The 14,207-nt window shown below is 44.2% G+C and overlaps 1 protein-coding gene across 1 annotated transcript in view; it reads left to right on the forward strand.

Moving 5' to 3' along the window:
• The window catches only part of POLA1 (DNA polymerase alpha 1, catalytic subunit), a 492,305-nt gene that overhangs the window by 442,621 nt on the left and 35,477 nt on the right, over nucleotides 1-14,207 (forward strand). The window lies entirely within an intron of this gene.

Below are 14,207 nucleotides of genomic sequence, written 5' to 3' on the forward strand. Positions count from 1 at the left end.
TTTCTGTAGTTTTACACTGAGCAGTCATGGGGCTTTGGCCCTATTTTGTGTGTAGGGAGGAACTTAGCTAAGGTCCAGATTGACAAGCAGGTAAAAAGACTAAGTATGATTAAGAAGGGAGCTGACAGGTTGCATGCCCTGGACTTGTAGTAAGTTAAGAACAGACCAGTGGTCCATCTAGTCCAGCATCCTGTCTCACACAGTTGGAGGCCAACAATGGACATAGAGGCTGAGACTTTCCTATGATGGATTTGTCTAAATCCCTTTTAAATCTCTCTGTACTTGTGGCCATCACTACATTCCATAGTTTAATTACTTATTGTGTAAAGAAGGATTTTCTTTTGTTCATCCTGAGTCTACTGCCCATCAACTTCATTGGATGCCCTTGAGTTGCTGTATAATTCTCTTTGACTACTCTTTCTACCCCATGCATAATTTTATAACCCTCTCATGTCCCACCTTAGTCATCTCCTGTCTAAACTGAAGTCCCAGACTCCTCAGCCTTTTCTGATAGGAAACCCCTTAATTACCTTCATCACCCTCTTCTGTATTTTTTCCAGCACTTTAGTGTCCTATTGGAGATACAGTGACCACAACTGTACACAGTATTCCTATGCAGGAGTGTTATACTACTGTCCACTTCAGAGTTTTTTAATAGCATTTTTGTTCCGGTATGCATCACCTTACACTTACCAACCTTGAAATTCATTTGGGGGATTATTGCTCACTCACACAATTTGTGGAGATCCTCCTGGAGCTTTTCACTGTCAGTCTTGGTTTTCACCATCCTGAATAATTTTGTGCCATATGCAAAACTGGCCACTACAGCACTCACACCCAGTTGCAGATCATTTGTGAACATATTAAATAGCACCAGCCCTAACAGCAATCCTTGTGGGACCCCACTGCTTACTTCCGTCCATTGTAAGAGCTTCCATTCCTGCTTTTTGTTTCCTGCCATTTAACTAATTTGTAATCCATAAGAGAACCTGTCTTCTTACCCCATGACTGCTAAGCTTAGCTTACTCAGATATCTGACGAAAGAAGCTTTAACTCTCAAAAGCTTATACCCTGATACTCTTGTTTATCTCTAAGGTGTTACTGGACTTTAATCTAGCTTACTCTGAAGTCTCTGGTGAGGTATGTTGTCAAAAGCCTTTTGAAAGTTCAGGTACATATTACAGAGTCACTGTTATCTACATTGTTTGTCCACCTTCTCAATGAACTCCAAAGGTTGGTTTAGTAGGACTTTGCAGAAGCCCTGCTGATTTCCCCTCCTTCTACTAACTTGCCTGGAACAGATGTAAAGGTAACTAGCCTGTAATTTCCTTGTTCCCCTCTGGACCTTTTATATAAAATCAGTGTAACATTTACTGCTTTCCTGTCTTTTGGTATAATTACGGTACTTATTTTAGTGATAAGACATTTTGGATCACCTACATACTTTCAGCCTTATCTAAGTCACAAGGTTGTTGTGCAAATCAAAAGGGGGAGAGAAAAATTATGTAAGCTGCTTTGGTCCCCACTGCGGATAAAGACTGTCCTTTTCCTAGGTAGAGGCTGCAGGGAGGAGATGGAAAGCTGAAGTCAGAGGGGGCAGATAAAGTGAGGTTAATGGTTGGCTCGGGAGGAGATAGGGCTGCCAACTACAGGTTGGAAAATTTCTGGAGATTTGCGGGGTGGAGCCTGGAAAAGGTGGTGTTTGAGGAGGAGTGGGACATCAGACATGTACAATGTCATGGACTGCACCCTCCAACTGCTCTCCAGATGGAAAGATTAGTTCTCCTGGAGAAAATGGTAAACTCTGAGTCATTGTACCCTTCTGAGGTCACACACACATACACCCCATGACAGCCAGTTTGATGTGGTAGTTGCCACTCAGAGCAGGGCCTGCCAGACCCAGCTTCTTGCTGTGGAGGCTGATGAGGTGATTTCAGAGCAGTCACAGACTTTCAGCCTAACCTGCCTCACAGAGTTGTTGTACAGATCAAAAGGGGAATGAATAAGGAGAATGATGTACGCTGCTTTGGTCCCCACTGCAGAGAAAGACTGTACTTTTCTTAGGTAGCGGTTGGAGGGGGGTGGGGAGGAGATGGAAAGCAATCTACCCCCATGTTTTTTGTCCCCCTTCAATCCCTTCATTTTCAGTCTACCCCCTTTTCTGATAACCATATTTCCCCATTTTTTCCATTTCCCTTCTCAACAGCTGCCTTCTCGGCATACCTTGGCTCCCTCTGTCTTTCCCTGTTCTCACCAACTCCCCCACCAATGCCTTGACATTCAGCCACAGCAAATTTCTAGTGCCCTTGTATTTTTCCTCAGAACGGGCCTTATTACTAGTTATATCAGTATGAATGGATCCATAATTCTAGGCCTAGAGAACTGTATTTTGAACCTCTTGTTCAGCTATTGATACTTCAGAAACAGATCTTGGGAGTTGGGACTGCGTTTATTTTTGCATCCTAATAGCTCACAAATGGCTAAATAATAGGAATCTCATCAGAAATGTATTTCTTTACATGAAGAAATAAAAGGTGTGAGAAAAGGGTTTTTTTAAATTCCCTTTATGAAGTTTTCAGCAATTTTAGAAGGGCAGAGGAAGAAGAAATTATCCTTATTTATATGTTAACCCACATTTTAGGACTCTTACATGATATGTCAGCAATCTGTCTACAATCTGTGTGGCACAGTAGTTGGACTAGGATCTGGTAAACCCAGGTTCAGATCCACACTCTGCCATGTAAGCTTGCTGTGTGACCTTGGGCCAGTCATACACACTTAACCTAATGTACCTCCAAGGATAGATAGGTAGGTAGCTGTGTTGGTCTGAAGCAATAGAACAAAGTTTGAGTCCAGAGGCACCTTTAAGATCCATAAAGTTTAATTCTGGGTATAAGTTTTTGTTGCACCTTTAAGATCAACCAATTTTTATTTAGAACGTTACGTTTTCGTTCGCTCTCTTAAGCACACTTCATCAGACGAGGGGATCTGGTATTGTGAGCTGAAATATAAGCAGTCTGGCAAACTAACTGGTCACATGGTCACATAAAACAGTGTGGCTAGGCCATTTGGTCTGGATAGCCATAAAAGGTAATAAAGTGCTCTGCCAAATGGTGTTTCTGCAAATCTAGGTAAATCACAAAAGGACATGTATATCCAACTTGTAGTTGGGTGGACTACAAGTTGGATATACATGTCCTTTTGTGATTCACCTAGATTTGCAGAAACACCATTTGGCAGAGCACTTTATTACCTTTTATGGCTATCCAGACCAAATGGCCTAGCCACACTGTTTTGACCATGTGATCAGTTAGTTTGCCAGACTGCTTGTATTTCAGCTCACAATACCAGATCCCCTCGTCTGATGAAGTGTGCTTAAGAGAGCGAACGAAAACTTAACGTTCTAAATAAAAATTGGTTGATCTTAAAGGTGCACTTGATTCTTGCTTTGTTCTACTGCTTCAGACCAACACAGCTGCCCACTTGGATCTACCCAGAATTAAACTTTGTTGGTCTTAAAGGTACTGCTGGTCTCAAACTTTGTTCTACTACCTCAGAAAGTTATTGTGAGAATAAAAGAGAGCAGGGGAGGGTGTTGTAAGCAACTTTGGGTCCCCATTGGGAGAGAAGTGGGGTATAAATGAAGTAAATAATTTCTGAAGTGAGAAATGGATCAATGGGTAATAGATAATTGTAGTAGATGTAATTCTTAAAGCTTTATATTGTGTGCATTTATTACATGTTTTCAGTATATTAAAATCATTAGCTTTACCATTGATATGCCATGGAAATTGCTTTGCATACTATCTCCAATTGTCAATTTTGGTCATGTTTGTAATTTGTAATCAACCACTCTAAGAGCTTATTGTTTAAATCATGCTCTAGAAATTTTACACAATATGAAATTGTTTTAATTGTCTCCCTAAAATTTCATTTCCTCCAATATATTCTGTTTATCAATAAATACAGTATCTGACAAGAAATATTAATGAAATTATAGCAGTTCTTATACAACTTGGGAATGCTATACTAATTTTATTTAGAAATTCAACCTGACAAACCACAGAGTAGACATGCCCAGAACAGTCTTTTTAGTATACTTTTTCTTTGGCTGGTTTCTTATCACATGTAGATGTACAACAGATAATTGAGATCCCTTCCCTGGTAAACTATATCCAGAACCAATTTTCCTCAGCTTATAAACAATCTAATATATGTTTTAAAAAAATGTTGTAATGTCTTGCTGTGTTACAATTTCTTGGACACCAGTACTCCAAAATTCAGTAACACCAATGCTCTCAAATGTATATGTACAAATCAGGCTTATCTTATGTAGGGTGGATCCATTTACATATTTCAACAATATATATCTTTATTACAACAAAACCATAACTCATTTTAGGATGCTGTGAAATAGAGAAGGCAATGTAGACTAAATATTAAGATACTGTCAGCCTGGACATTTATGGATTTTTTTCTCTCAAGAACATATATATTCAGGCAGTTCCAATCAAACTTTGCCCAAATCAGTTGTTCTTTACTTTAGAAGAGAGAAAGGAAATATGCAAGTTTGGTTTTCTGCCTTTATCCAAGTACACTCAAGGCAAGTTAATGGACCTCGGGATCTTATTTAGGGTGTTTTAGACACAAGGAGTTCAGCAAGTACTCTCTGGATAGCTTGCAGTGTTGGGCAAAGCCAGTGCCCCTGTATCCTCTTGCCTCCAGTTTACATTTCTCATCATACAGTCCTGCAGTGAAGATTAATGGGGTTATTAAATGAATAAAGGAAACTAGCAACTAAGGATTTTATATTGCACACCTAAGGTGTGTTTGTCTGAGAGCCCTTACTAAATGTATGTTTATAGGCTGCTAAGACAACCTGGGGTATATAAATACTGTTATAATATAGCTAGCTAATTGTTAAAAACACTGTGTCGTTTAATTTGTTTCTGTGTGCACAATGTCCTGAAATATATCCTCCCACTATGAAAAATAATCCATAGGAGAAGAGTATATGATCTAATATTATGGAAGTTTTTTTTAAGCTTCTACCATTAGCTGAATTTCTTAGTGTTAGGTTTTGGTATTTTGTAACTATATTAATGTTCTAGATACTTTACACTTGCTTCCTTTTACAGCCTAGAAGCCTATCCATCATTTTATTTGATCATGTGGACAACTTCCAACATTTCTTTCTTTTTCTATATTCCTTTTTATTTTATTTTTCAAATTCTGATTTTATAGGGATAAGCCACTTCCCTTTCAGTTTATTGAGAAAGCAAGAAGTAACACTGGGCTAACCAGTAGCACAAGACAACTGATTACAGCATCTAGACTTACTGGGACCCTTTAAAGCTGCTTTTTATTTTCAAGCATATTGTTGCTTGGTTCACTACCTCACTGCAGATAGTCATGTTGCTTTGCATTTAAATTTTATTTAATCAATGTCACAAGGATTTTGACAAGCTGTGAAGCAAGCATTTCAGCTGAAAAGGATGGAAGGATAGAAAGAAAACGGATGTGGAAGTGACATGTCAAACTACTTTTGACCCCATTGTCACTGATCTTGTCTCTACCTTCTACTTGTGACCCATTGGAGTGTTTCTGGACTTTGACTTCTGAACTCGCTTTGAATGTGCTCAAGTGACAACCCTCTGATTCTATGTATGATCTATGGACTGAATTCTGACCGTACTACTTGTTTGCACCTTCCCTTTGCCTTGCTTAAACAGTAACACCTCTCAACTGCCCAGCACCCTGAGGGGCCTTGGACTGCCACTTTGTGGGAGAAGGCACTGGGAACTCAGGCACCTCAGCTCAAAAAGCATCCTTTCTCAGCTGAGAAAATGGCCCGAATGCCTGCATTAGCATCAATGCCAAATCAGTCCTCATCAAACCTGACTGGCAAAAAGGTTCTAAAAACTTCCCTGGTTCTGAGGGCCTTCTCAGAATCATTGGCAAAGAAAAAAGAAGAATAAGCACCAATCCCCAAGATTACACCACTCTCCTGTTTGGGGCTCACTGTCCCCACACTGACAATTGGCACCCCCCCCCTCAGATCTTATCTCCTATCTTGTCAGATCCAGTGCAGATCACCAAATGTCCCAGGACTCCCTCACCCTCCATGAGTGCCCACAAACCCCTATCTTTGTTGGATGACCGAGGTCTTCAGTTTCCAGCCCTGGTTTCAATATTGGTTCCAACTATGCCTCTGTTCCAGTGAGGGCCTCCTCAGATGCCATGGTTCCTTCCTACTGGACCCAAGAAGACCAGCATCAGCCAGCATGGCCTCATGTCTCCCAATGGGGGTATGCCACCTAACCCTCCTGGAATCAGGAGGCAAGCCCTGGCATCAGGTCTGTGCCCTTAGAGTCATATGTCACCTTCAGAGCAGTACTTATCTGACTTCTGACTTGGAGAGACATGAAACTTATGGATCTGACATTGATTCCAAAGCCTCATCCATGCCTTCACTGGAAGACACAGTAGAATCCCATTCTCTGATATCCCCCACAGAGGACTTCAGATTCTACACCAACAGTTTCTCTGAATGGCCAGGGCCATTGGCTTAGAGGTGACTCCTCCTGACTCTGTCAGAGTTGGGGCTCCTCATTAACCAAGAGAAGAAACAGGTTGATTACATTGGTTTTCCCCTGCAACAGGTTGATTCCATTGGTGCCATCCTGGACTCAGGGCTGGGAAAAGCCTTCTTACCAACTGACAGAATCTGGGCCATTCAATCCTTAGTGGCTCACTTCACATCCAGCCGCTTTTAGAGAGCAGTGTGTATACAATCGCTGCTTGGACTGATGGCTGCATCCACCTCCTCAGTCCTGTATGCCAGGCTCAGGATGTGAGACATCCAAAATTTATACCTGAGATTATTTAGGATTAATGTGGACTCCCAGTCCCACAAGCTATCGATTCCTAGAGAAGTTATCTAGTCCTTGGCATGGTAGTCTGACAGGTCTAACCTGTCAAGGGGGATGGATTTCAGACCTCAGGACTTCAACATTCATATTTTTACAAATGCCTCCCTGTTGGGTTGGGGTGCTCACTGCAGGAAATTCTCAGTGTATCAGCTATGGTCTTCAGGAAAATATTCCAAACACATTCATCTGCTATAAACCAGAAATCACATTTGCCCTAAAATCTTTTTCAGCACTCCTGCAAGGAAAGATCCTCATAGCAGTAGACAACACAGTGGCCAAATAGTATGTAAACTGCTCTTTTCCTTGCAAGATTAGGATTGCTGTCACTCTACAGAGAAGCAGTCCTGGTATGGCATGAGACCATTCAATTAGGCACCTCCCTTCAGGCTATCCACATTTATTTATTTATTTATTTTTTATCTGGGATTTATATCCCGCCCTTCCCACCGAGTGGCTCAGGGCGGCTTACAACATATATAAAACTAACATAAAAATAAATTACACTTTAAATTTAACATTTCATAATAAATAATTAAAATCCAACATTTGTTATAAATATACATATCGTCAAAAATCAGACAGCGGTCGTGAAGCTACACTCTATTCAAATTCAAATACTGATTCGGTATACAGTCTTCAGCATTCCGGTATTCCATAATCAATATTCAGTAGTCATTATACAGGGATACAGGGCCGGTTAGTTGTGGGCCAGCCGGAAGAGGATTGTCTTACAGGCCCTGCGGAATTGAGTAAGATCCCGCAGGGCATCCACAATGTGAGGGCAAATTGTCTAAGCAGACAATTGAGTTAAGACCCTGTGTGGGCACTGAACCTGATTTACTTGCATCCCCGTTGAATGCCAGGTGCTCTTAGTTCTGTTGAAGAGTAACATAGGCTCTTCAGTCCCTTGGGAATGCCTTCCATATCTTTGCATTTTGTATAAGATATAAAATAATAAAAATTTGAATTTAAAAAAGTCTGTTTGATATTATCTTTATTATAATAATTTAATGCCTCTTACACATAAATGCATCTCCAGAAGAAAATGAAATTATGGGTGGTATTCTTGCTGTATAAATGATGGTTTAAATTATAATAGGATCTTCTTTGTGGTTCCTGTGCAGTCCCACACATGGGTTTTCCCGCTGGGACAAACCCGACCTCGGAGAATTCAAAGCTAGCCTAGGCGTTTATTTTGGCGCGCATTCCCTCCCGCTCTGGGGAGCAGGCATCCACTGTGCGTGCCTGGAGCGAGGGGAAGGCGCTCCACCCACCCAGTTTCTTTCTAACCGCCACCCGGGCTAGTCCTTCCTCGATGCATCTCCTTCGTCAACCTAGCCTATTTACCTCATCCTTACCTTATCCGTGACTGACCTCCGTCCGATCTCAATTCTGTTCTTCATTTCTTCTTCTACTGGTATCGTAAAAAAAAAAATCTTTTCCCGCTTTTCTGTCATCTTACTTCCCTTCCCTAGCCCCCCCCCCCCCCCGGGCGTATGGAAGGAAAGGATCTTAAAATCACTTTTAAGAAGTGTACTCATTGCGGGGCGAAAATCCCATCGTCCGACGGCCATTCGCAGTGTTTGTTCTGTTTGGGGGAAGCACACAGAACGGACACTTGCATCCACTGTATCCAGTTGGGGAAACAGGCCAGAAAAAACCACGAAGCTGAAGAGTCATCTCCTGGAACCCTCTCTGCGACCTACTATGTCGCATTCTTTTGGGCCCCAAAGATCACCACCTTCCCTACTCCTCAGAGGGACGTGGCGAAACCAGCAGCTTCAGTGGCCTTGGCTCCCAGCAAGCCTAAGTCCGGCAAACATACAAAGAAATCCCACGAGTCCAAGAAAAAACACTTGGAGTCATCATCTAAGGGGCATCAGGAACCGAGAGGTACATAGAAGTCGACCCCACCGGATCCCAGAACTTCTGACGTCGCGGCTCCAACGGCGACTTCCGTACCGAAATCGCCTCCAACTCCAGCCATATCAACTCAACTGTCGGCACTGATGGACAGGATCGAGGAGGAAGTTATACGGATCCAATCCCGATCGCCATCACCATCTGTTCACAAGTCCATGCCTGAACATTTCTTGACCGAGGAGCCAACAGAATTGTCAACCCAGATGCAAGAACACCAACTCGACATACACTCCTTCCGGGACGTGTCCGCACCAAGGAGATTCAAAGATGCCATCGTATCCCCACTGCACATGGAATCCCCTCAACACCGGGAACCCTGGACCTATCGGTACCGAGAGAGATCCCCCAGCCAAGGGAGAGATAGAGATTTACACCCCCATCGGTACCACGAAAGATCTGCAAGTTGGGAAAGAGATCGTTATTGTTATTACAGTTGGTCTAGATCTCCATCTAGATCTCCATACAGACGCCACTACTCGCCCTCGAGGTCCCCTTCGAGTGATTATCATCGCCATCAAGAATACCTTCGGTACCGTACCGATCGAGGCGGGACCTCGGTACCGTGACGACTCCTCTCAACCACATTGCAGAGGAATTGCCCAGCCGCACCAGGATCCAACATCACCAACTCCTTCAATATCGACTTCGAAATAACTTACTCAACGACTGAGTCAGCCCAAGAGGAAGCCTCTGCTGACGGTACCGACACTACCCAGAAGAGGAGTCTGATGCCGAAACCTCTGAATCATCCCATTCAGTCTCCTCCCCAGCATCACCAGCATCTGATATCGCTAAGCCAGCAGAGCTGTCTCCTTCAGAAGGCACAAAATCTTATTTGGACTTAATTTCCAATATGGCCACCACACTCAATATCAAGTTAACAACTGATCTTCCAAAAATATCTGATGTGGTCCATGACTTAGTTCACGCTGATCTACCTGCAGGATCTTCTCTACCCATCTTACCAATCCATCTTGAAGCCCTGAAGGAAGCCTGGGACAAGCCAGCCTCCATTCCTCCGACGTCCAAACACGTGGAATCACTATACAAGATTCATGCACTGGAATCCAAGTTTCTGTTTAACCATCCTGCTCCAGATTCGATGATCGTGTACTTGTCCTCAAAGTCTAAACAAACACGTCATCCTATACCACCGGAGAAAGAAGGAAGAAAACTAGATACACTAGGCAGGAAGATCTACTCCATCTCCACAGCCACAGCCAAAATAAATAATTATCTGGCTTATTTTGCTGCCTACTTCCATAACATCTCCTCACAACTAAGTAACCTTGTAACATCCTTACCGAAGCTTCCCAGAAACAAGCTTCTAAGCTCTTGCAAGAGCTTAATCGCCTGAGCAAACAGCAAATCAACACTGTACAACACGCTGTTGGCTGCTCCTCAAGGTCAATGGCGGCTGCTGTTGCACTGCGCAGGCATGCCTGGTTACGCTCATCGTCTCTCCAACCAGACATAAAGTTCAAAATTGAAGACCTTCCTTTCGACGGCCAAGGCCTGTTCAATGCAACCACTGATGACATCCTGACCACAGTGGACGATAGCAGGAAGAGAGCCAAGAGATTAGAAGTTAACCAACAACAATCTCAAATGAATAGACAAAGACCATGGAAGACACCGTTTTACAAACGCCCTCGCTCTCCCAGACAAGCTGACTACTGGAAGCGTAAGGCCCCTCCTGCCAAGCAGCCATTCCACCAATGCCAATGGCCTCAACCAACCAAAAAGGCTGCCACGGCTACTAAGCAGTCTCTTTGGCTTGCTTATCCTGCCACCACCGCCAATACAATATTACCACCCTGCATCCAGACTCCTTCCCTTCTACCCCATGTGGAAGTCAATAACAACAGACTCATGGGTTCTAACAATTGTCCACAGGGGCTATTCCATAGAGTTCGCTTCGCCCCCGAAGAACCATCACTTCATACCTACCCCTCCCTCCCTACCTCTCCAAGAAGAAATCGCTGCTTTGCTGGCCAAAGCAGCCATAGAACCAGTCCCACCTCAATACCATCGCACGGGATTTTACTCCCGATACTTTCTAGTTCCAAAAAGAGATGGAGGGCAGCGCCCGATACTGGACCTTTGCGAACTCAACAAACATATCCAATACAAAAAATTCCGCATGATCACCCTGCAGTCCATCCTGCCTCTCATCCCCAAGAATGCTTGGATGGCACTCATCGACCACCATTGATGGCACTCATCGATGGATGGCACTCATAGATGGATGCATATTTCCATCTTACAATCAACCATTGCCACAGAAGATTCCTGAGGTTTGCTATCGGGGACGATCACTATCAGTTCCGAGCACTCCCCTTTGGCTTATCCACGGCACCAAGAATCTTCACGAAGTGCATGGCAGTGGTAGTGGCATCCCTTCGTCAGCAGAGGATCGCAATTTATCCGTATATAGACGACTGGCTCGTAGTGAGTCACTCAAAAGAACAACTAAAACGGGACATTTCAATAACCCCGGAGCTCTTGTCATCTCTGGGACTATAAGTCAACCGCCAGAAATCCAATCTCGCCCCAACGCAAGATATTTAATTTATAGGAGCACGTCTATCGACTGTAGATCACAGGGCCTACTTGCCAATGGACAGAATCACCAATATTCAATCTTTGGCCAACACTATAATATCTCATCCAACCCAGACAGTTTTTACCTTTCAACGCATGCTGGGTTTGATGGCAGCCACAACTTTGGTCCTCTCTCATGCAAGACTTTGCATGAGACCCCTACAACTGTGGTTCATTCGATCGTTCCATCCTCAGCGTCAATCCCAACGAACCCTACTGACAGTCCCACTGCCAGCATTGGAGTGGTGGACAATACAGAATCATCTCCTCATAGGGATGCCATTCCTAAGACAACCTCCATCAGCCATCGTCACCACGAATGCCTCGAGATGGGGTTGGGGAGCCCATTTCGACACATTAACAGTGTAAGGACAGCGGACAGCATACGAGAAATCTCTCCACATCAACTGCCTGGAACTCCTAGCAGTCCACAGAGCACTCAAGTCCTTCCTACCATCACTTCATGGCCGTCACATACAAGTCACATCAGACAATGTGGCAACTGTGTTCTATATCAACCGACAGGGAAGGACCGCATCCACCCGCCTCTGCAAAAGAGCTCTAGCCTTTTGGTACTGGAGCATTGCACACGACATATATCTAACAGCTGTGCACTTACCAGAACATCCAAGCGGACACCCTAAGTCGACAACTCGTCAACGACCACAAGTGGACAATCAAAAAGTCATATCTCCAACCAGTCTTCAGAAAATTTGGCATCCCCCAGATCGATGTATTTGCCTCTCCAGACAATGCCCAGTGCACCTGATTCTACATGCGAGGCCCTCCTTCGATCAAATCTGCGGGAGATGCCTTTCTCCAACAATGGGACGGGCCACTTCATTTTCTGTTTCTACCCATTCCACTAATCACAAAGACGCTCCAAAAGATCCAACTGGATCAAACCAACTGCATACTAGTCAACCTTGGTTTACAACTCTCCTCCTCCTCTCCAACAGCGTATTCCACTGCTTCCCTCAAGCTCGGGATCTCCTCTCACAACAGAGTGGCAAGGTCCTACATCACGACCCAGGTCGCCTCCAACTGATGGCCTGGAGGATCAGTTTTTAAACTTTGCTGAGAAAGTTAGACATGTCCTGTTGAATGCCAGAAAACCATCGACTAGGAAGTCTTATGCCCTAAAGTGGAAGCAGTTCACTGATTACGCTACTCACCACAAATTCCGTCCTACATCGTCTTCTATATCGCAAATCCTATCATACACCGGCCTTACCTATTCATCACTGAAGGTGCATCTAGCAGCCATTTCGGCCTTCCATCCACATATAGAAGGATGCACAGTATTCTCCCATCCTGCTGCGAAATCATTCCTTAAGGGCATTCTACACTTCCAGCCACCAATCCGTCAGTTACACCCAACCTGGAGTTTATCCTTAGTCCTAAGTCAACTAATGAAACCTCCCTTTGAACCAATGGCATCTATTCCACTACATCTTCTATCGTGGAAAACAGCACTGCTAGTGGCACTTACATCTGGCAAAAGGGCCAGTGATATATGCCTTTCGAGAAGACCCTCCTTACACTGTCTTCCACCATGACAGGGTAGTTCTTCGACCTGACCCTGCCTTTCTTTCAAAGGTTGTGTCACCCTTCCATTTAGGGAAAACGACCACGCTACCGTCCTTCTTTCAAAACCCTACTGACGGGCCAAAGAACTCTACACAATCTTGATGTACGTCGAGCCCTTGCTTATTATATAGACAGGACAGGATCCTTTCGTAAAGACTCGAGGCTTTTCGTAGCTTACGGAACCCATAAAAAAGGACAAAGAATTTCTACCCAGAGACTCTCTAAGTGGCTGGTGGCTGTCATTGCACTATGCTATCAACTGGCTAAGCAACCTGCCCCAGAACATGTACGAGCCCATTCCACAAGAGCTCTCTCTACATCTTCTGCCTTCTCCAGAGGCGTGCCTATGGAAGACATCTGTGCTGCTGCAGTTTGGTCTTCTACATCGACGTTCCCATGCAATAGATGTTCGTGCACGGCGAGACTCGTCCTTTGGACAGGCTGTACTCCGCTCTATCTTTGATTGAAGCCCGCAGTCTCTCCATCGGTGAGTGCAATTATATTGTGTTACTTGGATGTCTTTGACTGATATGCTTTAATCTCTGAGGTTTCTTTATGTTTAATCTCGGAGGTTTCTTTTCAGAACCAGCACCCACCTCCGTGCAGTTCAGCTTATTAGTCACCCATGTGTGGGACTGTACAGAGACCACGAAGAAGATAAACAGGTTGCTTACCCGTAACTGATGCTCTTCGAGTGGTCATCTGTGCAGTCACACACCCCCACCCATCCATCCCCGCTGCTGGTTTCTTTAATTTAGTCTACACTTATACTGCTACTATACAGCGGCTTGAAAGAAACTGGGTGGGTAGAGCGCCTTCCCCTCGCTCCAGGCATGCGCAGTGGATGCCTGCTCCCCAGAGCAGGAGGTAATGCGTGCCAAAATAAACGCCTAGGCTAGCTTTGAATTCTCCGAGGTCGGGTTCGTCCCAGCAGGAAAACCCATGTGTGTGACTGCACAGATGACCACTCGAAGAGCATCAGTTACAGGTAAGCAACCTGTTTTTTCCTGACCAGGATAGCCTAGACCAGGGTTTCCCAAACTCCCCCTCCCCCCGTGGCCTGGTTATTTTTACACTTCTCCTTTGTGGCCCACTAAAATTTGGGGGTGGAGCTGGGAGACAGGACATGACGTACAAACAAGCCTAAAACTCTTGCAA

The sequence above is a fragment of the Heteronotia binoei genome, chromosome 3, assembly GCF_032191835.1.
Source record: "Heteronotia binoei isolate CCM8104 ecotype False Entrance Well chromosome 3, APGP_CSIRO_Hbin_v1, whole genome shotgun sequence".
Lineage (NCBI taxonomy): Eukaryota > Metazoa > Chordata > Lepidosauria > Squamata > Gekkonidae > Heteronotia > Heteronotia binoei.